At 43.1% G+C, this 26,374-nt stretch overlaps 1 protein-coding gene across 1 annotated transcript in view; it reads right to left on the reverse strand.

The window, feature by feature from the left end:
* CFAP57 (cilia and flagella associated protein 57) overlaps positions 1-26,374 on the reverse strand; it is a 355,646-nt gene that overhangs the window by 273,968 nt on the left and 55,304 nt on the right. The window lies entirely within an intron of this gene.

A 26,374-nucleotide genomic window follows, 5' to 3' on the forward strand; every position in this document is an offset into this window, starting at 1 on the left:
CATGACGAAGCGACAGGGAGTCACAATGGGTAAAAGAAAGAACAGGCCAAGTCATGGCGAGGTTACAGGGGGCCAGAATGGACAAAAGAAGGAGCAGAGCAAGGCATGGCGAACCTGCAGGGAGCCAGAATGGGTAAGAAAGCAGACAAAGTCATGACCAAGCTGCACGGAGGTACAATGGGTAAAAGAAAGAGCAGACCAAGGCATGGCGAGGACGCATGGAGCCACAATGGATAAAAGAAAGAGCAGACCAAGGCATGGCGAGGACGCATGGAGCCACAATGGATAAAAGAAAGAGCAGACCAAGGCATGGCGAGGACGCATGGAGCCACAATGGATAAAAGAAAGAGCAGACCAAGTCATGGCGAAGCCACACGGAGCCACAATGGGCAAAAGGAAGAGAAAACCAAGTCATGGCGAGGCCGCACGGAGCCACAGGGAGGCCACAATGGGCAAAAGGAAGAGAAGACCAAGTCATTGTGAGGCCACAGGGAGCCACAATGGGCAAAAGGAAGAGAAGACCTAGTCATGGCAAGGACGCACGGAGCCACAATGGGTAAAAGGAAGAGCAGACCTAGTAATGGCGAGGACGCACGGAGCCACAATGGATAAAAGGAAGAGCAGACCAAGTCATGGCGAGGCGGCATGGAGCCAGAATGGGTAAAAAAAAGAGCAGACCAAGGCATGGTGAGGTCACACGGAGCCACAAAATGTAAAAGAAAGAGAAGACCAAGGCATGGCGAGGACGCACAGAGCCACAATGGATAAAAGAAACAGCAGACCAAACCATGGCCAGGCTGGAGGGAGCCACAGTGGATAAAAGAAAGAGCAGAGTAAGGCATGAAGAAGCCACAGGGAGCCATAATGGATAAAAGGAAGAGCAGACCAAGTCATGGCGAGGAAGCACAGAGCCACAATGGGTAAAAGGAAGAGCTGACCAAGTCATGGCGAGGACGCATGGAGCCACAATGGATAAAAGAAAGAGTAGAGCAAGGCATGGCGAGGACGCATGGAGCCACAATGGATAAAAGAAAGAGTAGAGCAAGGCATGGCGAGGCAGCACAGAGCCACAATGGATAAAAGAAAGAGCAGACCAAATCATGGCCAGGCTGAAGGGAGCCACAATGGATAAAAGAAAGAGCAGACCAAGGCATGGTGAAGCCGCATGGAGCCACAAAATGTAAAAGAAAGAGAAGACCAAGGCATGGCGAAGCCGTATGGAGCCACAATGGGTAAAAGAAAGAGTAGACTAAGTTATTGTGAGGCCACAGGGAGCCACAATGGGTAAAAGGAAGAGCAGAGCAAGGCATGAAGAAGCCACAGGGATCCACAAAACCTCAAGAAAAAGAAAAGGTATGTGAAAAACCTGCTAGCCTTAGCTCCAGTAACACCTCGATATCCTCTCTGGAGAGTGATCCAGGGGAGGGTACTAGTGGTGCCTTAAATATCAACTCACCTTCCGTTTTTTTACAAGAAGTACGGAGATACCGTTTGGGGAATCTAACAAAAACTCACAATGGAGACGTAGGTGGAGGGGTGGCAAGAAACACAAGATCAGGCATAAAAGCAAGGGAACAGAATGTTGTCAACAAGAATTAAATCTGTTTGTGTTGAATTCAGATGAATGCCCTGACACCTCTTCTGTAAATAATGCACTTACCATTGTCAATTTGTCATCTAAATGTCTCTCCTCACAAGAAGAATCTGTTCTCAGTAAGGGTCTCAACTATTGTCCTACTGGTAAATGTGACTTTGTCAATGTACACACAGACCTATTCAAATTTGTTCGTAAACTGAAAATAAAGAAATTCTTTGAAGATCATCCTGTTGCCCAATGCGTTCCCATGTCTAACATGAATGACAACCTTGAACTTTCTATTGCTGACGTATATAACACACATCTTCTTGCATCATTGCATGATGAGGAAGAGGTCGGCAATGTCATGCAGGTAGCGAATAAGTTTGGTGTTTCACAAGACTACACTATAGATAGTGGTTTACGTCCTAATTCTACATTTATACTTCCACAGATTAGGGAATCAGCCATTGACACTTTTTATAAAAAAGTCACTAGTGATCTTCATGAATTAGAGGATTTACATCATAAAAGAAGAGTTTGCATGCACAAAAGCAATTTTAGTGCTGGGGATCATAAACTCTTACAGACTCTTAGAGACGATAAAAACTTGGTTATCAGATAAGCTGATAAGGGCGGGAACATTGTCCTCATGAACACCAATGATTATTTGAAGGAGATAGATAGACAGTTGAATGATGTGTCTTGTTACAAGAGATTGATGACCAATCCAACCATCCAGATTGAAAACAATGTTAACTCCAAGTTGTGGGATTGGCATGAATCATGTTTGCTATCAACCAATGAATACAAATTCTTACAGGCCCACCATTCCAGACTACCCTGCATTTATATACTACCTAAAATTCATAAGGGTGGCCCCTTTCCACCAGGGAGGCCCATTATTTCTGGCAATGGTGGGCCTACGGAACATATTGCCAAATATGTTGATGGTTTCCTTCAACCTATTGTAAAAAATCTACCATCGTATTTGAGGGATAGCTCAGATCTTCTATGTAAATTAGAGGATTTCTCATGGGATTTGGACAATCTACTCTTTGTAACTATGGACGTAGAAAGTCTATATACCTGCATTCAAATGCAGGAAGGGATGAGAGCTCTTAAACATTTCTTATTCAAACGGGGTGCTCAGCACCTTGAGCATACTCATATGCTGCTGGAAATAACAGAAATGATTCTGACACACAATGCTTTTCTGCACAATGGCAAATGGTTTCTTCAGGTGCAGGGTACTGCCATGGGCTCCAGATTTGCTCCATCTTATGCTAACCTTTTCAAGGGGTTGTATGAGGTGGAGCATGTCTGGGGCCCAGGGGCCCATGGATGGAGTGACAGAATAATTTTTTATGGACGGTACATTGACGACATTATTATGATTTGGCATGGAACGGTTGAGAGTTTGAACATGTACCATGATTATTTGAACAGGAATAATTTTAATGTTAGATTAACCATCCAACACTCTGAGGTTAGCATAGAGTTTCTTGACTTGAAACTGTTTACAAGTGGCACTAAGATTCATAGTGACATGTATAAGAAAAAAACATCTTGTAACAGCTATTTGCATGCCACAAGTGCTCATCCTCAATCTACCATTAAAGCCATACCATATGGTGAAATGGTACGTGCAAGACGGAATTGTAGCATGGATAAAGACTTCACCAAGAATATTGTTCAAATTAAAAATATTTCTCTAAGAGAGGTTATGATCAGTCATGTCTGAACAATGCAGAGAAACGAGCTCTGTCTTTGAACAGAAAGGAGATGCTAACGATCAGCAATAAGAGCAGACAATATGCCAAAAAACAACCCTCTGAGGTTTTATTTATTACTGAATATAACATCTTCAGTAATCATATTTATAACATCTTAAGAAAAAATTGGAATTTGCTGACGGTTGAAAATTTTCCAGCTAATATAGTATCAAATAAACCAAGAGTAGTGTATCGCAGAAACAGAACTTTCAAAGATATACTCAGCCCTAGTTACATCAAAGGTGCACAAACCATTAATCTCACATGGTTACCAGAAAAACTATTAGGCTTTTACACATGTGAAAGTTGCTCTATATGCAAACATGGTCTAAACAAACTTAAAAAATTCAGGAGCGGACAATCGAGGGAGTTTATTGTAAACTGCTTTATCAACTGTAATACGACGTTCACGGTATACATGATAACATGCTCCTGTGATAAGGTATACGTTGGTAGCAGTATTCGTAGTTTGAAACTGCGAATTCAGGAACATGTACAAGCAATAAGAAACTGTGACATCCTAATGATAAGAACATTACCTTCTGTGGCACTGATCATGTTAAAATGCCAGAGAGAGGAGGCAATAGAGAATTGTTACTCAGGCAGCGTGAGGCATCCTGGATTTGCCGTCTCAGGTCAAATAAGTTTGGTCTCAATGTTAATGATGAATTACACCATTTCCTGTGATGAAATTAAATGGTGTTGATGTTACACCATTGATGAATAGCATATAGATTGTACCACACTTTGTGAGACTGTTTGGATACTTACTATTGGATATATTGTATGCTGTTCATGAACATAAGAAACTCTGTTCTATTTATAATTTTGCAATTACCATCTTGACATATTATCTATATTGATCTCCATAGATGATTAGTGGGACATTGGTTGCTTTTATGTCCCTCTTCTTCATAAAATCTGTGCTTTAGGAATAATCTCCGTACACATTATCCATTATGAGAGGTCATATTTCTTATAAATCTAACCAAATCTAAGGGACATCTTGTTTGGTTGACAGCATGATTGGTCGCATTAAAATTTATGATTGCAGGTATCATTGATACATCTACATATAAGATGTTTGTGAACGTTTAAGGGTGTCTGTTGTCTTGGTGCCTTGCTATACTCGGTCAAAGGTTTATGAGCCATTTTGTGAACTATACTACACGTTGGCCACCTAAAGATACTAATGAGGTGGAATTTTAGTTGTTTTTGATCCACATTGTGAACTATTTTTTCACTTACACAATATAGTAATAGACTTTTCAATGCCATACTTGTCCTAGGATCTACGAACCACTTTGTGAACCTTAAACACATATTGGCCATATACATTTCTTGAGTTGAAATCTTTTCGTATTTGATCTACATTGTGTATTACTTGATTATTTCTTTAATTTATCAATAGGCTTTTCAATGCGCACGTCGTCTTAAGATGGCCACCGTGTTTTTGTGTCTTTCGCGCACTTGGCAGTCTTTATTGTTATCGTCCATTAAGCGCTGCGTACTGCGGAATATTGGGGTTCTATATATGTAGAAGCTCTGGTGCTTATTTCACCATTAGAGCGTTCACCGGTACTTCTACATTGAACTCGACAAACTTTATGATTTATATTTTCCTATTTTTTTATTTGTATAAATATAATAGGTTTTTAAATGTATACAGGATTTACATATTCTTAATTTGTATCTGCTTAAGGCGAGTTGCATCATGTTATCAGAGTGTATAACAACGCAGATATAAATATATATCCTGTTGTTTTAGGATGGCCGCCGCGCTAACTAGCGTTTTTTGTGTTTACGGCCGTCATCTACTGCTATCATTCGTCAGGTGTTGCTCATTACGGAACTGAGAAGGTTTAAATACGCTCAAGTTCTGGTGTTCTGTTAATTACTCGAGACTGCAGAGACGAGGATACGGGCTACCATGCCGTTTAGGTAAGGATATGTAGATGAAACGTTTAGGCCGCAATTAAGGTGCTCATTGTGTAGGGGATGTTCAATATGGAACGGGCTCATGATGACACGCTATCTGAATCTTAAGATCTATAAACTCTGAAGCTTGCACGGTATTAATATTTTTACCTTGCTTTCTCGCTCAGATTATAGTGATATATTTCGCCATGTCACGTTATCACAATGGTCACCTATTGATACTAGTTAATATTCTGTCATCTTAAGATGGCCGCCCGGTTCTTTGCGTCGCTGATTTTTACTCATATCCTTCGCCAGGTATTGCATACTATGGAGCGGGAGATTTAAAGAAGTTATTGCTTGAGTATTCAACTTATCTACGACTGCGACCAGAAAAAAGCTAGCGATATTATTTTATTTGGGTGAGTGCATTTAGGACACAATATTTTTCTTTTCTAAATTGATATGTTGTTGCTTCTTGTTATTATAGAGAATGGTCTGTTGTTCTACTCCCCATGAGCATATATCTTTAAGAGCATTGATTTATAGTACTTGATTCTATGAGTGTCACTTGGTCTGTGCGAAATATCTTTGATTATTTTGGCTGTCAGATTAATTTATTAGTTTTGAAATTCGAATACTATGCTTATGTCTCACCTCTGCAGGGCAGCCTTTTCCCTTTTGTTAAATAAACACGTTGCACATTATTTATGCAACACTTGAGAACATCTGTTGTTTTTCATAATTGAATATTCATTTATGATACTGACCTCTTATCCTTCTCCAATAGATATTTTTCTGCTAATTATATGTAATATTTAATCAATTTTTTATTAAAACACTTGCTTTTATAAATTTTTCGATAGGTATTGAATATTATTGAATGAAGGTCTACATATACCCTCACCCAGATATAAGGCTTTGTTCCTTAACTGAGGAAACTCCATGAAATAGGTCATTTGTTTGGTAAGTCTTATATGGCCAAAAATATTCCTTTTTAATGCACATTTAAGTTATTGATATGCATCTATTATAAACTAGGTTCTTGCGCATCATGCTTGCTTCGGAAGCAATAAGTTACTAATAAATAATTTGTTTGATGCTCGGTGTTTATGACGCTGAAAGTATCTGTGAATCATATGAGTAATATGGTTTGTGAAAATGATCTCAGGGACTAGTAATAATGTTTTAATCCAATAAAGTGTATAAATGTATTAACAATCAATCAGGCAAAAATTTGAATGAGCTGTATTGCCTGAAATTTATTTTATAATATGCTGGTCTATAGGTTCTGCTCTCTCTTCTTGTAAAAATTTCTTTATACTTTTGGTACTGTGATTTATGTGGCAATGACCACATTCGCATAAACCAATATTGGTTTTGGGATCTTTTATGTTTTATGATACGACATGAATTATCAATGAGATACTATGACCATATTATGAGCTCTTTTGAACATTGCATTCATTATATACACGGTAATGAAATTGTAGAGTGATAGGCACTTAAAATTCATAGAACAGTGAATATATATTTTTTGTTATATAGGCCCTTCTTCTTTTAGTGTGAACTTATTATTGACGTTTTATTATTAGACATGCCGTACATTTGGTAAGATTTTCTGTAAAAATTCAACTTTGTAGAATGTTTTGTCTTTGCATGTACATATATATGTTGGTGCTTTGGGTATTAAATTATATTCTGTATATTTTTTTCTATAGCCCTGAAGAAGTCTCCTTTTAGGAGACGAAACGCGTCGGCCATGGCTTTCTCATGCTATCAAGGCTGTGATATTCTATGCCTGTGAAAATATCAAATAAAGAAAAGAATTCCTTTGAAAATCATAACTACGTCTTGGACATTCCTTTAAATACAACAGACTTTTTCTAAATAGTGCTGAACCCTGTTGCATGTATGTTTTTGACAGGACTTGTTCCTGATTGAGGAGCTCAGAGGGAAGTGTTCCTCGGTTCTCTGCACTATAGAATTATACGCTAACGACACTATTCACTTGTCAGGTGCGGCAATATAGCCTTCACCCTCTTCTTATTTGCTTAAAAAAAAGGGATCCACAATGGGTAAAAGAAAGAGCAGAGCAAGGCATGGCGGGCCAGAGGGAGCCACAAAGGGTAAAAGGAAGAGCAGAGCAAGGCATGGCGAGGCAGAACGGAGCCACCATGGATAAAAGAAAGAGCAGACCAAGTGCTTGGCAAGGCCGCACAGCCCCACATTGGGTAAAAGGAAGAGAAGAACAAGTCATAGCCAAGCTGCAGGGAGCCACAATGGATAAAAGAAAGAACACACCAAGTCACAGCAAGGCCACAGGGAGGCCACAATGGGCAAAACGAAGAGAAGACCAAGTCATGGTGAGGCCGCACGGAGCCACAGGGAGGCCACAATGGGCAAAAGGAAGAGAAGACCAAGTCATGGCGAGGCCGCACGGAGCCACAGGGAGGCCACAATGGGCAAAAGGAAGAGAAGACCAAGTCATGGCGAGGCCGCACGGAGCCACAGGGAGGCCACAATGGGCAAAAGGAAGAGAAGACCAAGTCATGGCAAGGACGCACGGAGCCACAATGGGTAAAAGGAAGAGTAGATCAAATTATGGCGAGGCGGCATGGAGCCAGAATGGGTAAAAGAAAGAACAGGCCAGGTCATGGTATAGCCGCACGGATCCACAATGGGTAAAAGAAAGAGCAGAGCAAGGCATGTCGAGGCAGCATGGAGCCACAATGGAGAGGGTGGGGGAGGGAAGAATTGGCACAGTATCCTATCCTGAGATCACAGGGTGCCACGATGCATTAGGAAGGTACAGAGCAAGACAGTGTGAGATTGCAAGGAGAGACAATGGACGGAGGATATTAGTAAGCACGTCATCGCTAGAACCCATAAAGCATATCAAGGTTGGAGTACTTTTTTTACTCCATTTTTAAATTTGTAAAATACAAAAAATGTTGGGTTTATGGAAGGCATTTCTACGCACTAGAAAACTGTATTTTACAAATTTTTTTATGTTGAACATGATTCAACGGTGTATGTTTATATTAGTATAGTTGTGTTACCTTGGATGCACTACTGATTTCAATAAATAAAATAAATACCAAGGAACCTGAGAAAAGCAGAGTGAGCCTCTGTGAGATCTCAAGGAGCTATGAGGGCTCTAGAAAGGGCACAGCAGGCTAACACTTAACACACAATTATTGTAAGACCCCCCAAAACGCTCGTAAAATGTAATAACTGAGGCCTGGGATTTCAGCATTTACCCTATAAACATAACAAAAGAGGATTCCATGCACCGCAGGGGCTTACAAGACAGACCCGGGCCACTGCTAGACAGAAGATGCCTCAATAAGTTTGAAATGAGTCTCAGATGACAACAGAAAGAACTTATTGAGATACCTTTAAAAATAAGAAGCAATGATGGATTCAGGAAAGAGCCAATCAAGCCACAACAAGATTCCAGGAAGAGATGTAAGCAAGAGAAAGAGCAAGAAATGGATCTATAAAAAGAGCAGAGAAAGTCACAATGGATTTAAGAAAGACCAGAGCAAGCCACAGTAAGTTCCCAGTGCGAAGAAAATGCCACGAGAAAGGGAAGAGCAAGCCAAGGTGGATCTAGGACAGAAAAGAGAAAACCACAATGACAATCTAAGGAGGCACAACAGTCCGAGGGAACGTGTATGTGACAACACAAGATGTTATAATGAGAGCAACAGGATCCATGGTGTACATGTAAAAATGCAAAGAGAGCCACAATCAGATCACTAGGGCATGTTGGTCTAGATACAAGCAGAGCAAGAGACAATAAGGTCCAAAAGAAGCAGCAGTGGGCCTGTGAAGATGTAAAGAAAGCAATGGTGAGTTTTCAAGGAGTCATGATGGATCTAGAGAACAGCTTATGATGTCCAAGGGATTGCAATGAGATCACAAAAAGAGACAGTGGAACGAAGGAAGAGCTCAGAAAGTAATAGTAAGATTACAAGAACCAAGAAAGCACAGAGACAACATAGTGACCTCTGAAGGAGCCATGTACGGCCCAGGAAACATAAATGCAAGGAAGGATCAAAAGGCATCAAAGCGGACTTGATAAACAGCATACTAAGGCACAAGAGGGCACAAAAGCCCTAGAGCATTCACAAGTACCCATTGTTGGACTTGGTCGCAGGTATACATCGTGGTCCCGTGTCCGAGACAGCCCCTGGGGATCGGGATTTTCTATTGACGCGGTGGGGGCCTGGTTAATTCGTCCTCCCCTTGCTGCATGTGTGCCTTCCCTGGTGCTGCTTATTTGCTATTGGAACGGCGGCTTTCTCGTTTTTCCTGTTTGGGGGTGATGTGGGGTTTCCTTCCTCCACCTGATCTTGCGCATTGATGTTGATGTGCATTCCCGGGTTCACCTTTTAGTAAGGGTGCTGGGTGGGACTTGGTCCTGTCCTTTTTACTAATAGATACTTGCATGAGGCTTGTCACTTAGAGATGCATAATCGCATTTGTGCTTGGGGTAATACTCATCCTTTCTTTTCTTTTCTTTTTACAGTACCTACAGCATCTTGTTACTTTAACATAGCTTCATCGAACCGTGCCTATTGGACTTTCTCCGTTTCTTTGTTCTTTAGTATTAGGTGAGTCTACTTTTATTAGAAATTGGGTTTATATACACATTAATTTATTTTATTTTTTGCTTCTTTTCCCTAGTAGTGGTCAAATACACAGCATCTTTTTTGTACCATGGGTACTCATTCCATGGCACTTTGATGAATTCCATATATGTTTGGTTAAAGTGTCGGAAATTATCACCGGCTTCTCTATGTTACAATCGCCTTTATTCTTCTATGTCTTACTATAGACTTTGCAACATATATTGTCATGGATGTTATTTCTTCCATTTGAGGTTCAACTAGACTCTAAGTACCTGTTACTGAAAATTTTCAGCTTAAGACAAAAGAGGTGAGAATTGTCAATTTTCTTGTAATTCAGTTGATTTCTACTCATGTTTTGTTCTTCACTTTAGTTTCCTACTCACCTGGAATCCCCCTCCCTAGTTAACTAATCTATTAACATTTCGTTTGCATAAAAATTCCTTTTATAGGTTTTACTCATTCCTTGGTTTCCAACTGGGCTATGGTCTTAAAAAGAGGGGGCTGGTCAAATGATCACATATAGGGTGAACCCGACTTTATGCAATAGATATTGCTTTTTATTGTATGGAGCTGTCCATTATCACATTTGCCAGAACATGGTGGTGTTCCACAGTATTGATAGGTTAGGATACTTAAGCTTTTTCTTTTTGTGAACTGTATATAGATTTATGTATTAGACATATGTACTTTTTATGATAGTTTAGGATGTTTACACTGTCTTTTCCTGTGAGCTGTATATAGACCTATGTATTAGACATTTGCACTTTACATGTGGGATTTCTTTATATTCAACTGGGGTATGATTGTCTATCTCTGATGTATTTTGCATATATGAGTTGTTGTAATTTATGAACCGGTGGGCCGTTTGTCATTATCAATTTTGAGATGTCTTTTTAAATGTTTTTAAATGTTTGTTATATGTTGGTTATTGTAGTTCTAAAGTCGTGTCTTGTCTATGAAATTACAGCCCTGACGAAGTTCCCTCTGGCAAAAATTGGGAACGTAACGCGTTGGCTATGTGCCAGTTTTAAAGATGAATTCAAATAAAAAGAAGTAATTTTGGAACAGACTTTGATTCGTGCGTCTTGACTTCACAACGAGTGGACCTTTTGTATTTTTTCAAAAAATCAGTGATCTCCCACACCTCTGGACGGCGGGTGTGGGAAGTGATTGCACCACTTTCAAATTTATTGTACATGTGGTCTGGATGTGCAGGACCTTAGTCTGCCATTTGTTATTTCTTTACAAGTACCCATTGTGACTGAGAAAAAAGTAGAGCAAACTATGCTGAGGCAACACAGAGCCACAAATTAACCATCATATGCTCCCAAGGCAGACCATGAGCTCCAAAGCGCCCCAATGAGCTAAAGAGAAACCAAAATAAGATCACAAGGCTTCCCAATCAGCTCAGCAAGAAACCACAATAAGATCACAATAAGTCACACTAAGATCACATGGTGTACTAATTGATTTAACAAGAAACCACAATGAGATCACAAGAAGTCACACTGCATGACATCCCAATGGTTACACAAGAGACCACAATAAGATCACACAAGTCACACTGACAATAAAAAGAGCCAAGACAGACAGTGAAAGAGCAAGGAAAGCCTCACTGAGATGCCAAGCAGTGGTGAATTGTAATTCATCTAATATTGCATCAAAACACATTTGAGAAGCTTTGCATATCTGACATATGTTTCAGGCGGAGGCAGCTCATGCCCTTGTGGGCTCCCAAACATCCAGACAATCTTCTGCTAATATTTCTAGCTAGAAGGTTCCTATGACACTGAAAATGGGGATGAAGACTGTAATGTTTTATGTCCATGAACAAACTCTGGGTATCTATGGTTTATACATTATTGTCAAAGAAGACCACGGTTTAACCCTGTCTTTGTTGAAAATTTGGCTGGGGCAGCAGGAGCGAAGGGTTTAATAACTCCACTTTCAGATCTTATGAAAACTACCTGTGAGGGTCTGATAGACTGTAACATGCAGAGAAAAGGCCACCAAAGTAGACTCTTAATCCGAAGAAACTGAACAACATCAAACCAATCTTAAAATAACTGACCGTCTATGGATGCCAGGAGCAAATTCAAAGTACAGTGTTCCAGGCATAAGACGTAATGGAGGAATAGCCAGGGTAGAAGAGAAAGCAGGTCTCACACTATGCCTCAGCAAGAAAACTATGAACATCAGATGCACAGATCATCGGATCACCAAAGTTCAAAAGAGAAAGACACCAGGTGAGATCCAAAGGTGAACAGGGGCCACAGCAGTACACACAATCTAACCTCCACATGAAGGTGCCACCAAGTTTTTGAATCTTCAAGAAACTGCAGGAACCCAAACTGTTCAGACAATCATACAACAATACTCTAAGCCCTCCTCATACAGCAGTCTAGGAACTCTGGATGGCCAGCATCAATAAGTAAAAACAACAACAAGTTGTGTCTGTCCAGAACTTGGCGTTTTCTTACAGCTGCCTCCACTCTTAATGACACTTTATCCTGGACATCGCATAAGCCACCACAAGCTGGTTATTGAACATCAATTATCTATGGGCAATGCCCTGCAATTCTATCCCTAATAAGCTGGCATTAGCGCAAATAAATATACCCCTCTTGTAGGTATGATATATAATGCAAAGTGTTCCACAGCACTCGAAAATTACAGAATGGTGAAGTATGAAACTTCTAAATAAATACATTTGCACTTTCAGAAGATGAATACAGACAAACCAGTGTTCAGGTTCAGCGAAGTAACAGTGCATAATGAACAATCTCAAAAGCAGTTTGAGCGAGGACTAAGAACATGCAGAGGCGCGTGTGTATATACATAGATGGGGAACGAACTCCCCTTGAATACTGGGGGTCCCTTGGGGCCAACTAACCCACCAGGAACCTCCAGTATGCGCCAGGGGGCTGCGTTGCAGAGAGGTGTTCTGAGGCCAAGCCCCTTTTTACACCTCTCTGCAATGCAGCTCTGTGGCGCTTAATGGACGTAGCTGGTGGGCTAGTTGTGCCCAAGGGACCCTCAGGATTCAAGGGGAGTTAATCCCCCAACTTAAAATGCACTACAGGTGCGTTAGCACTATGGTGAAGGGAGGGGGCGGGTCTGAGGTGACATGTGTGCAAACACGCACTGTGGCGCGTTTTAAGTTGAGGAATTAATACCTCTTCAATCCCGAGGGTCCCTGGGGGCCAACTAGCCCACCAGGTGCTTCCAGTAAGTGACACTGCGCTGAGTTGCAGAGAGGTGGTGCAGGCCGTGCCCCTTTTTACACCTCTCTGCAACGCAGCTCTGTGGCGCTTACCGGAGGTACCTAGTGAGCTAGTTGGACCCAAGGGACAATCAGGATTCAAGGGGACTTTATCTCCCAACTTAAAACGGCCTCAGGGCGCGTTTACACAGTGGTGAAGGGAGGGGATGGGGCCCGAGGTGACGTGTGAAAACACGCCCTGTGGCGCGTTTTAAGTTGGGGAAATTATTCCCCTTCAATCCTGAGGGCCCCTGGGGTCTAACTAGCCAACCAGGTGCTTCCAGTAAGCGCCACTGCGCTGTGTTTAAGAGAGGTGGCTCAGGCCATGCCCCTTTTTACACCTCTCTGCAACGCAGCTCTGTGGCTCTTACTGGAGGTACCTAGTGGGCTACTTGGACCCTAGGGACACTCAGGATTCAAGGAGACTTAATATCCCAAATTAAAATGGACACAGGGTGCGTTTACACAGTGGTGAAGGGAGGGGATGAGGCCTGAGGTGGCGTGTGCAAACACGCCCTGTAGCGGGTTTTAAGATGGGGAAATAATTCCCCTTCAATCCTGAGGGACTCTGGGGCCAACTAGTCCACCAGGTGCTTCCAGTAAGCGCCACTGCGCTGTGTTGCACAGAGGTGGCCCAGGCCGTGCCCTTTTTTACACCTCTCTGCAATGCAGCTCTGTGGCGCTTACTGGAGGTACCTAGTGGGCTACTTGGACCCTAGGGACCTTCAGGATTCAAGGGGACTTAATCTCCCAAATTAAAATGGCCAAAGGGCCTGTTTGCACACGTCAGCTCAGCCCCCCCCTCCCTTCACCAGTGTGCAAACGCACCCTGTGGCGCGTTTTAAGATGTAGTTTTAATCCCCCTGCCCTATTATGTACTAGGGGCTTACAGAGGAGGTCCATTCTAATCACAGGGGTACCCCAACGCATAGTGTTAGCTACTGTATGTAGGTGTTTTAACTGTATTCTAAGTGTCTTTTAGCATAGCACTGGCTCTACGACTGTTTAGTCAGAGTCAGTTAACCTGCACCAAAACCCAAACACTTATAAATTCACCCATGCACTCTCCTTGCAGTACTCTAATCATTCAGTCAGTACCCAAGTACTCATGCAGTGAGCCAGGCCTTAGCACATGGACTGCTTCAAACTCCTATCCACTATGCATGCAGTCTTCTAACCACCTACACACTTGTCTTTCAAACCTTCAATTCTCCAGTCAGTATCCATACACTTCCAGCAAACACCCAGTCACTCTCCTTGCACTCCTCTAGTGACCCATTCAGCACCAAGTACTAATCCATTCACTGCGCCAAAACCCAACCACTTATAAATTCACCCAGGCACTCTGCTTGCAGTACTCTAATCTTTCAGTCAGTACCCAAGTACTCATGGAGTGAGCCAGGCCTTAGCACATGGACTGCTTCAAACTCCTATCCACTATGCATGCAGTCCTCTAACCACCTACACACTTGTCTTGCACACCTTCAATTCCCCAGTCAGTATCCATACACTTCCAGGAAACACCTTGTTACTCCTCTTGCACTCCTGTAGTGACCCATTCAGCACCATGTACTAATCCATTCACTGCGCCAAAACCCAAACACTTATAAACTCACCCAGGCACTTTCCTTGCAGTACTCTAATCATTCAGTCAGTACCCAAGTACTCATCCAGTGACCCAGGCCTTAGCACATGGCTGCTTCAAATCCCTATCCACTATGCATGCAGTCTTCTAGCCACCTACACACTTGTCTTTCACACCTTCAATTCTCCAGTCAGCATCCATACACTTCCAGCAAAAACCCTGTCACTCCCCTTGCACTCCTCTAGTGACCCATTCAGCACCATGTACTAATCCATTCACTGCGCCAAAACCCAACCACTTATAAATTCACCCAGGCACTCTCCTTGCAGCACTCTAATCATTCAGTCAGTACCCAAGTACTCATGCAGTGAGCCAGGCCTTAGCACATGGACTGCTTCAAACTGCTATCCACTATGCATGCAGTCCTCTAACCACCTACACACTTGTCTTTCACACCTTCAATTCCCCAGTCAGTATCCATACACTTCAAGCAAACACCCTGTCACTCCCCTTGCACTCCTCTAGTGACCCATTCAGCACCATGTACTAATCCATTCACTGCGCCAAAACCCAAACACTTATAAATTCACCCAGGCACTCTCTTTGCAGTACTCTAATCATTCAGTCAGTACCCAAGTACTCATCCAGTGACCCTGGCAAAAAACTAAATTTCAGTTTCAATATTTTAAAAAACATTTTTATTTCCATTTATATAAAAAATATATAATGTAATTTGAAAACATAAAATATGTAAAAATAAACAGTTAAAAAACTGTAGAAAATCAGTATAACAAAAATACATATAACTATTATTACATTTAAAAATTATCATTTAAAAAATCTTTGAAATTCACTGAAAAAACCATAGGCTTCAGACATGTTATAGTTAGGAATTAGCATTTAAAAAACCTTAGAAATTCACTGCAAAAACCATAGGTTTCAGGGCTGTTATAGTTAGCTGGACATTTCACTCGTACAAAACCATTGAAATTCCTCCGTTATAGTTAGTTCTGCTAACTATAACTCGCGCGCCCGCAATCCACTGCTGATGATGTCACATATTACATCATTCATGACATGGTCAGTGACATCACTGATGACATCACTGATGACATCTCAAATGACATCACTGATGACATCACTAATGGCATCATCCACGTGACAATCAGATACACCTCATCATACACTAGTATAACCTTTCATCACTCACTGTAAAATACAGAGTACCATATGTGAATCCATTGCCCCAACAATACAAGTTTCTAAAAACCCACTCAGTGATTCCTAGATCTACACACACATCTAATCACTGTTTTGGGCTAGTTGCGAAAGTTGCAAAGAATGTGTTCCTCCTTGTTTTTGTATATAATTAGGCTATCTGGTTTTAGGTTTAAATCTATAATAACCGATAAAACCCAACCGCCAGGAAAATAGCCATCACCAGTGTAAACATATAAACACTGAAAAAACACCTTAACAACCACAAACTAAGTGCCTTTCAAAGAAAGGAAAAGATGGGTGAAAGGGTCATTTTTATTTCTTCCTGAAGGGGCTAATACAATGTAACTTTGTTAAACAAGAAAGCAGCAAGAAATACTGGGCTAACATTATTCTGCTTGAGTTTTGTTTTTTAGGGATGCCACGAAAATATTGTTTCTTCTTCCCTCTGCTTTTTTCACTTTTGTGGTCTTTGGTCTGAAGATGAAGGTTTAGAAGCATGTTTTAGGTCTTTTTTAGTTATTTTATAAACTGTAGAGGATCAGCAAATATCAAAATCATCTTTGATATTTTGGCTACATTTGATTTCAATGATAAGTAAAATGGCTGGTTTCATAATAATCTTTCCCAATATGTACCATCACATTTATCCACAGACAGAAAATGGGTGAAATCCTTTGATACATCAGCCCCCTCTTCAGGCAAATCAGTATTGATGGTAGGTGAATTGCCAAACACCCTGGCTTTAAACATTCAATGCAAGGTGTAGTGAAAGGTAAATGTGAAAAGAGTGTTGTCACCAAGCATCTGAGATAGTGGTGAAAACATGTCACTAGACGTTTGGTAAACTTGGAAAGCAGTGTCACTTGGGATGCTGCTGCAAAACTTTCCTACCAAGTTCAATAAAGATTGGAGTGATATCTTTGTATTTGCAGTAATTCAGATTTGTATATGAAAAAAGTTGTATGATGACCCACCAAAATCAATACGTGAGCTGAAGTGCTTCGCTGTAAGAGATCCTTGTCACTTGCTAGATGGTATGCTGAAAGCATCTTTACAATTTTCACACTTAAGTTGAAGAATGCTATTGGCTTTGTAGTCCATTTTGGTGCACTGTTTCAATATGCCCAGGAACTAAAATGCAAATATTTCTCATACTGTACTTTGCGTGGCATCAAAGAAAGAGCCATCCTAACTTTGTAATTTAGTCGGTGGTTCTCAGTCCTAAAGGCTGTGAATGCTATAATATTCACGTGGCAACTGTTTACAGAATCTTTGCTTAGTGATAATGCCAAAGGCAAAAAAATTTGATGATCTTTGGTCACATATTGATAGTGATGTGAAAAAGTACAGTCTACTCCAAGCTTAAGTTTTTACAGGAAAACGCGACTGCTGTAGTGGACATAATCAAAATACTAGAGTCTGAAAACGCCCATGTTTACCAAGTGTTCAGCGTAATTGGTGTAGATATGAAACATCTCCTAGAGAGTAGGCTGGGCGATACTTACTGGCTTTGGCACTGCAACATGCTCCATGTTAGAATTCTATCCACTTGGTAAGCAAAGAAATGATGAGGAGCAATTCAGAAAATTTCATTTCACAGTCTATGGAGTTTGGCTTGCAATTATGCATAGAAATGTCCCTTCACCAACCATGGCATTTGAAGTTAATGAAGCCTCACTGAGGTACTCTGCACAAGTTCTAGATCCCTTCTTAATTTTCTCCAGACTTTGAAAAGTACTGCTTCATTTTTGACCGCTTCAATAACTGAGGGCATATGCGCCTAATTTTACACACATGTTGCAGAACATGTCCTAGAGTATAATTATCTTCAGGTGCTCCAGTATTGCCATGGAAAGCTATGTCATTGGCCAGAGTTAGCAAATTGTGTACTGGCTGTTTTGGTGTTGCCCGTCTCAAGTGCCAATGTTGAGAGGGCCTTTTCACAGATAAACGCTTACAGAGGAAGGAAAGAGCGAGTGTGCATGACAAAGACTCACTAAAGAATTATTGTATGGTGTACTACAATAAGTTTGATTTGTAAAAAATTATTTGGACCTCATATACCCTGTACACACGCTGTCTATACACATGCACTAACATTCCATAAACACCAGAAAAACACTGTTTCTGTTGTTTTTAATAGCGCAACAATGTGTAACCACTGATAACCACTGCTTTTTCAAGGTATTGAAAACACGGAAGAAACCCCACCAGAACTTACCAAAAATAGAAGCTGAAAACAGGAAAGCCTATATATAATACATTGCTATCATATTGTCTGTGCGGACAAGGACAGTTTTGTTGATGAGATGTGTCTGGAATGATTTTAATGCTAGAAAGATTGCTAGTAATTCGAGGTGATTGATGTGGAGCACTTTTTGTTGAGGGGACCACCTGCCCTGAATTGTATGGTTTAGGAGATGGGCTCCCCAGCCGGTGAGCGATGCGTCCACTGTTAGCACTATCTGTGGAACTGGGTCTAGGAATGGCCGCCCTTTGGAAAGGTTTTGTGTGTTCCACCACTGCAGAGAGCGATGTGGGCGGCTGTCCACCAACACCAGATCTGAAAGTTGACCTTGAGCCTGGTTCCACTGACGTGCTAAGTATTCTTGTAAAGGGCGCATCTGAAGTCTTGCATGAGGTACTATGAAAATGCAAGAGGCCATCATCCCTATGAGCTGCATAAACACTCGAGTTGGTATTGAGTGTTGGGGCTGAAATTTTGTTATGAGGGTTTGCATACTGGCTATCCTGACTGGATTGGGGTGTGCAAGGGCTTTGGGAGTGTCTATTGTGGCCCCTAGATACTGATGTATGTGGGATGGCTGGAGATGTGATTTGGTAAGGTTTATCATGAACCCCTGGTTGTGAAGCAGATGAATTGTTTGGTGAGTGTGGTGAACACACGGACTGTATGACTTGGCTTTTATTAGCCAGTCGTCCAGGTATGGAAACACATGAATTTGTTGTCTTCGCAAGTGGGCGGCTACTACCGCCAGACATTTTGTGAAGACTCTGGGTGCTGTGATCACCTTGAATTGATAATGTTGACCACCCACTACAAACCTTAGATATTTCCTGTGAGCAGGGTGTATAGGAATATGGAAGTAGGCGTCCTTGAGATCTAGAGTGGCAAGGAAGTCGCCTTGTTGGAGCAGTGGGAGGACCTGTTGAAGAGTGATCCCGTGAAAATGATCTGATTGTATGTAGATATTGAGAGGTATGAGGTCCAGTATTGGTCTGAGAGTACCGTCCTTTTTTGAGATGAGAAAGTACAGGGAGTAAACCCCTGTGCCTTGATGCTGGAGGGGAACTGGTTCTATTGCATGCTTTTGAAGAAGTGAGCAAACTTCCTGTTTATGGAGAGTTAGATGTTCCATGGACATCGGACGTTGTTTGGCCGGTATGGTTGTGGGAGTTGCGGTAAGTTCCAGGCAGTTACCATACTGGATAATTTGCCTTACCCACTTGTCTGTAGTGATGGAGTGGAGGGAAGTCATTTTTTGATAGTAGGGGAGGGGAGGTTGTTGTCACCTCAAACTCTCCCCTCGTTATTATTTCCCCTGTACCCTCCGCTAAAATATCCCTTGTTGGGGGATGTTTGTGTGGGATTCTTGTAGGAGGAGGAGGTAGTGTCTTTGCTAATGTTTTTGGATCAGTCCCTATAAAAGGAGTGACGAAAGGAACCTTGTGTTGTCTGAGATTTTAATGCTCCCATAAATTTTGCAGTGTCTGTGTCTTTCTTCATTTTCTCTAGAGCTGTGTCCACCGCTGGCCCAAAGAGGTGTTCTTGATCGAACGGCTGATTTAAGATAGTTGTCAGAACTTCCTGTTCCATGCATGTCTGCGAAGTAAGACACAGGTATTAATAGATCTAGATGCAGTGTCTGCTGCATCGAGGGCACATTTGATGGATGTATTTGTAATTAACTTGCACTCTTGGACCAAATCGTTGGCCTTAGCTTTGTATTGGTCAGGTAAATATTGAATAAGATCTTCAAGCTCATCTTAGTGAGCCCTGTCATATCTGGCAAGCAATGCTTGTGCATTAGCTATTCTCCAGTGATTGGCTGCTTGGGAGGCAACTCGTTTACCTGATGCATCCAGCAGTTTAGACCCAGACTCTTTGTCTGGGGGTGGAGCATCACCAGAGGTTTGGAAATTAGCATGTTTTCTTGCATTGAAGACTACCAAAGAATCTAAAGGGAGTTGTCCTTTAATGTAGATCTGGTCGTTAGGGGCCAGCTTATACTTTTTGTCAATTCGAGGATTGAGAATCCTGGTCCTGACAGGATCTTTAAATATGCCTGGTGCATGTTCAATGACACCTTTAAGCATGGGTAATGTATGTATTGTTTTTTGTGACTGAGCAAAAGTGTCCAGTAGAAAGTCTTCGTCGATTGGGTCTGAATGTAGTTCAACGCCATGGTATTGCGCAGCCCTATTAATGAGCTGACTAAACACTATATTGTCATCTGGAGGGGATGGCCTAGATGGGTATGCATCTGGATCAGGAAGGTCTGGAAGATCTGTGGGATTGTTGTAATCATCCCATGTATCCAGTGGTGGAGTAGTGTCACCATCATCAGGGTCATCTAAGGGATCCTTATCATGTCCACCCCCATCCCCTAAATCATCCTCATCCTGTGGTGGTAAGGGTGAGTATGGAGAGAGTCTAGTAGAGTGTATAGGAGAGTTTATAGGAGACAAAGGTTTGGTAGGAAAAATAGGAGAAGAGGGTCTTAGGGGTGAAGTTGCAAAGTCTCTCTTCTTCACAGGTACCTCAGGAGTGAGTGAGGTATCAGATTTCCTCTTCTTTCCTGGGAAACTGACAATATGGCCGGTTTTAGGATCCACATGTAATGTCAATTGTTTCAGATCGACAGGATCTGGTCGAAACTGTTCTTCCTGCTTGTTGTCTCCTTTCGGTGCAGATTTTTTCAGTTCTGAACGGGATTTTGATTTGGTCTCTGGAGCTGTAGGAGGGGTCTTATGCTCCTTTGGCTTCGAAGTAGGTGCCGAGATGGAAATTGTCTTCGGATCTGAAGGTTTCCGGCATTTGTTCAGTTCCGAGGCCTTATGGCCTTTTGGTACCGAAGGGTTCGACACCGAGGCCTTTTTGGAGTAACGGGAATAGGGTGTATCCCTGATTTTGGTACCGAAGGTGTCTTATGGGTAATGATATACGGCTTGCTCGGTCCCGAGCTGGCAGAAGGCTTTTCCTTAGTCTTCAGAGCCGGGCCCGGAGGCGGGCTTCTGAAGTCTTCCCTCGGTCTCGACTAAGGCCTTCAGGCGAAGTTTTGACCGGAGCGTCCTGTTTTTCGGGTGGGGCAGGGGCTTTTGTACTCACTCATTAACCCGGAGTGATGTGGTCATCGGAGTCGGAGTCATCAGCTTCGCAGACGATGTCGAGTTCCTCTGAATCCTCTGCCTCTGGAACGTCGGAGACTTCATCGAAAATATTGTTTGGCACCGGTGCGGCCTGTTGAGCCATAACGTGTCGTCGAGCCCGGCGATCACGGATAGTCTTCTTAGATCAAAAAGAGACACAGGCTTGGCAATCCTTTTCCTCATGTTTGGGAGAAAGGCAAAGGTTGAAGACCTTGTGGTGGTCACTGTGTGGAAATTTCGCTCCACACTGGGGGCATTTTTTAAATAGAGTCCTTTCCATTAGCCGTAGGCCCAAATGGCGCCGATAGGCCCAGCGGCCCGCATCGACGACCGGAATCAAGGATTTGGGAGTTGGCGCGTCGAAAGGCACGCAAACGAAACAATACCGTCGAGTGTGATGGGTTGCGCGTCGAAAAAGGTTTGGAAACACGGTACCGAACCGGAGCGCAGCAAGTCACATCCGAACCGGATGGCAGAAAAAAACAATCTGAGGAGTCCATGCCCATGCGCACTGTCGTCCAAGGGAGGAGTCACCTATCTCGTAACTACAAAGACTTCCTCCAAGACAACAACAGACTGCAAACATCCGAGCCCAACACCAGATGGCGATCTAAGCACAAGTATGTATTCTGCAGCTCATATGCCTCAAACATAGTTTTTTGACTTGCCTATAGATTTGGCGCCGTTTGAAGAATCTTCACGAAATTTTAAATTAAAAGTACGGCAGTGATTCTTGTTGCTCATGGAAAGTTTCAGGGTGATCCGTCAAGCAGGGGCCGAGAAAAAGGGGTGTAATAAAATGTGCATTTCCCATGGTAATTCCCATAGGACCTTTGAACCCATCTACAGTCCGACCTGCTGCAGGGAATTACATCAAATTTGGCAGAAAGGTAGATGTGGTCGCGCAGATTGTGCTTTTTAATATTTGGTGTAAATCTGTTCAGCAGTCTGTGGCTGCGACAACTTCGCCAAAAATAATGAACTTGTGCAGGGAAATGCAGAGCTCTAATTAGTTGCCAACACTTCAGCCGGGAAGTGTTGGCAGTGTTAAACTTCTACTAACTGTTCAATTAAGCTTGGGTGAAGTGGTCAATTTAGGTGGTGCTGAAAGTCGGATTAAGTTAGTGCTTAAAATCTTGCTTAACCTCCGCTTAGGATAGTGCTGAATGGTGTGAAACTGCCTTAACACTGTGGGCTGAGCCACACCTGCAGTTTCCCCGCAAGCCGAACCACGCTTTCCTTAACCATGCACATGAGTGGTTAAGGCAGTGCCTGGTCTAGATGCTGGAATGGGCGGTCAGGAAAAGGAAGGATCGGGAGAGGATGCGGTCAGGTAAGTGGGGCCAGGTTTTGGGGAGTGGGAGTGTAGTTGTTTGGGGCAGGGGGTAGTTTTAGGACTTGGGGTGGGGTTGTTTATAGGGACGGGGGGCTGGTTTAGGGCTCTGGGGGTTGTGGTTGTTTTCAGAGGTAGGGGTCAGTTTTTATGCTCAAGGCAGGGGGGCTGGGGTCGGTTTGGCTTTTAGGGTGCGGGTCAGTTTTTAGGGCTCAGGGCAGGGGAGGTGGCTCAGGGTAGTTTTTAGGGTGAGTGACAGTTTTTAGGGCTCAGGGCAGGTGGCGGAAAAGGGACAGTTTTCAGGATGGGTGCAGTTTTAGGCCTCAGGAAGGGTTTCGGTCGGGGAAGCTTACAGAGGTAGGGGGCAGTTTTTAGGGCTTAGGGCAGGGGGCTGGGGTCGGGCTAGTTTACAGGGGTAGGGGTCAGTTTTTAGGGCTCAGTGCGGGGGGCTGGAGTAGGGTTGTTTTAGGGTGTGGGGACAGTTTTTAGGGCTCTGTGCCGAGGAAAAGGGACAGTTTTCAGGGTTGGGGCAGGTTAAGACGTCAGGCTCGGGGGCTGGGTCAGGGTAGTTTACAAGTGTAGGGCACAATTTTTAGGGCTCATGGTGGAGGGCTGGAGTTGGGGTAATTTTTCAGGTGTGGGTCAATTTTTAGGGCTCGCTGTGGGAAAATGGGCAGTTTTGAGGGCTAGGGGCAGGGGTGTCGTGTTTCCCACACATGTCCCTTTATCAATCATGTCTTTACCACAAATTTGCGTGGTAAAGACGCGGTTGTGGTTGAGAAAGCATGGTTCAGGCATGGTTTGTTGTGGCATGCGTTCTACTATCATACAATCCTGTTTGCTATTTGTTGAATTAGGAGAATGCTACATGGCAGATGAAGACGGTGTTATTCACCTGTTTCAGATGGCATTTCAGGGTCGAATAAAGCAGTGCTGCATGTTCAATTAAGACAGTACTTAGTAGTGAATTAAGGTTGCGTCCCATGGTGGGACTTCCACGAGAGATGTGGTCGAGCAGATACCAGTGTGCTTCCCATGGACATTCAGATGGCAAACACAAATCCTAGCAGCCCGATGCCTTGTCCATGTTGTGGTGTAAACCCGGCTGAATAGATTGGGCAAATGTAACTACACCTTCTTCAAGACAAATTCCAGGCACTTTGGATTTTTTCTTAGCATGAATTGTTCCATTATGGGTGGCTCCATGTTGGGCAGGAGTGTCAGGCTGTCCTCCAGGTCCTATGTCAGTTAGTGGGGACAGGGTAGCATGGTGGAGGGCACTGCTATTTGCCAACACAGTCCCAGTGCCTTGCATACAACTGCCCTGCATGCGGTCAGGCAGGATTCATGTTGTGTACTAGACGATCGAAGGACAGCTCAGTTGAGCAGTCAAGGCTGATGCTAGAGGATGGAATAAATGCAGCAGATGTGTCTGGGTGCAGTGAGACACTGTGATCACACACAGTAAAGGTCCAGTCAGTATTCTCAAATGAATGAGACTACATTTGCACATCAGAACAGTAGAAATGAGGATCAAACAACCCCTGGGATACAGCATCGAATGCACTAATAGTCCTAGCATGGAATAAGAGAAATGGCCATAACTCAGTGAAGCACTAACAGTGGAAGGTCAATTAAATAACACCAAGACAAAGAAGAGGACTGGAAATCATACCCAGGTTGTGAGCTGAAGTCAGTGAAGGGAGGGAAGCTAGGGAAATAGGGATAGACAGTGGGGTGAACATGCATTAGGAGCAGAAGAAGAGAAAACGAATTTCAGTGCTGGAAGACTTAAAATGGAGAGAACAAGAAGACATACCGCTATATAGTGAGCCAAGGCAGTCAGAGACAGTGCTGCAAAGAGGAGTCATAGTATTGAAGGTGACAAAGAATTATCAGAATAGGAGTAACAGAATAGGACATAAGAGGAAATGGCAGCAAAAGTGCTAGGAAGGAGGAAAAGTATAGAGCCTTGAGAGACTAGGATAGACAATTGGAAAACATTTAGAGCCATAGCTCAGTCTAAGAGACAGAATAAGAGGAGTCATAAAGTTTTAAAGAGATCAAGGAGGATGCAGCACCAGTGAAGACAAAGGACGCAGAATCAGGAGAATGAAGAGAATGTTGAAACAACTCAAAGTTAGTCGTTAGATGCAGAAGAATCAAGGCAGGAGATAATGTGGGATGACTACAATAGCCCGCAGCCCTAGACCAGGTTCAGCCTATTTACAGATGGCCCGAACTCGGACTATTGCTTGCCTTCTGTGGCCTTGTCTTGGGAGTGAGTGAAGACAGAAGGTATACAGCGATGTAGCAGGTGCAGTCTATATCCTTTCTTCCTGAGTAGTGCTAGACCTCTGCCTGAGGTGAGAGAAAGACAGAAGGTATACAGAGGGATAGACGGTGCAGTGTCCCTTCTTTCTTCTAGAGTAGTGCTAGGCCTCTCAGAGAGGTGAGAGACGGACAGAAGATATACAGAGAGGTGGAAGGTGCAGTTTTCCGCCTTTCCTCCAGAGCAGTGCTAGACCTCTCCCTGACGTTAGAGAAGGGCAGAATATATACAAAGGGGTGGAAGGTGCAGGTTACTTACTTTCCTCCAGAACAGTACGAGACCTCTACCTGAGGTGAAAGTAGGACAGAAGGTACACAGAGTGGTGGAAGGTGCAGTGTCCCTTCTTTCTTCCCAAGCAGTGCTAGACCTCTCCATGAGGTGAGAGAAGGACAGAAGATTTACAGAGGGGTGGAAGTTGCCGTTTTTCTCCTTTCCTCCAGAGCAGTATTAGACCTCACCATGAGAGAAGGACAGAAGGTATGCAGGTGCAGTGTCCCTCCTTTCTTCTTAAGCAGTGCTAGACCTCTCTGTGAGGTGAGAGAAGGACAGAAGATATACAGAGGGGTGGAAGGTGCATTTTTCCTCCTGTCCTCCACAGAAGTGTTAGGCCTCTCCTTGAGAGAAGGATAGACTGTATACAGAGGGATGGAAGGTGCAGTTTTTCTCTTTTCCACCAGAGCAGTATGAGACCTCTCCCTGAGGTGAAAGTAGGACAGAAGGTATACAGAGAGGTCGAAGGTGCAGTGTCCCTCCTTTCTTCCAGAATAGTGCTAGACCTCTGTGAGGTGAGAGAAGGACAGATGATATACAGAGGGGTGGAAGGTGCAGTTTTCCTCAAGAGCCGTGCTAGACTTTTCCATGAGATGAGAGGACAGAAGGTATAGTGAGAAATGGAAGGTGCAGTTTTTCTCTGTTCCTCCAGAGCAGTGCCAGACCTCTCCCTCAGGTGAGAGAAGGACATAAGATATACAGAGGGGTGGAAGATGCAGTTTTTCTCCTTTCCTCCAGAGCAGTATTAGACCTTACCATGAGAGAAGGACAGGAGGTATACAGGTGCAGTGTCCCTCCTTTCTTCCAGAGTAGTGCTAGACCTCTCTGTGAGGTGAGAGAAGGACAGAAGATAAACTGAGAGGTGGAAGGTGCAGTTTTGTTTTCATCTTTCCTTCAGAGCAGTGCTAGATATCTGCCTGTGGTGAGAGAAGGACATAAGGTACACAGAGGGGTGGAAAGTGCAGTTTTCCTCCTTTCCTCCAGAACAGTGTGAGACCTCTCCATGAGAGAAGGACAGAAGGTATACAGAGGTATGGAAGGTGCAGTTTACCTCCTTCCCTCCAGAGCAGCG

The sequence above is a fragment of the Triturus cristatus genome, chromosome 4_2 (assembly GCF_964204655.1).
Source record: "Triturus cristatus chromosome 4_2, aTriCri1.1, whole genome shotgun sequence".
In the NCBI taxonomy this organism is placed as follows: Eukaryota; Metazoa; Chordata; class Amphibia; order Caudata; family Salamandridae; genus Triturus; species Triturus cristatus.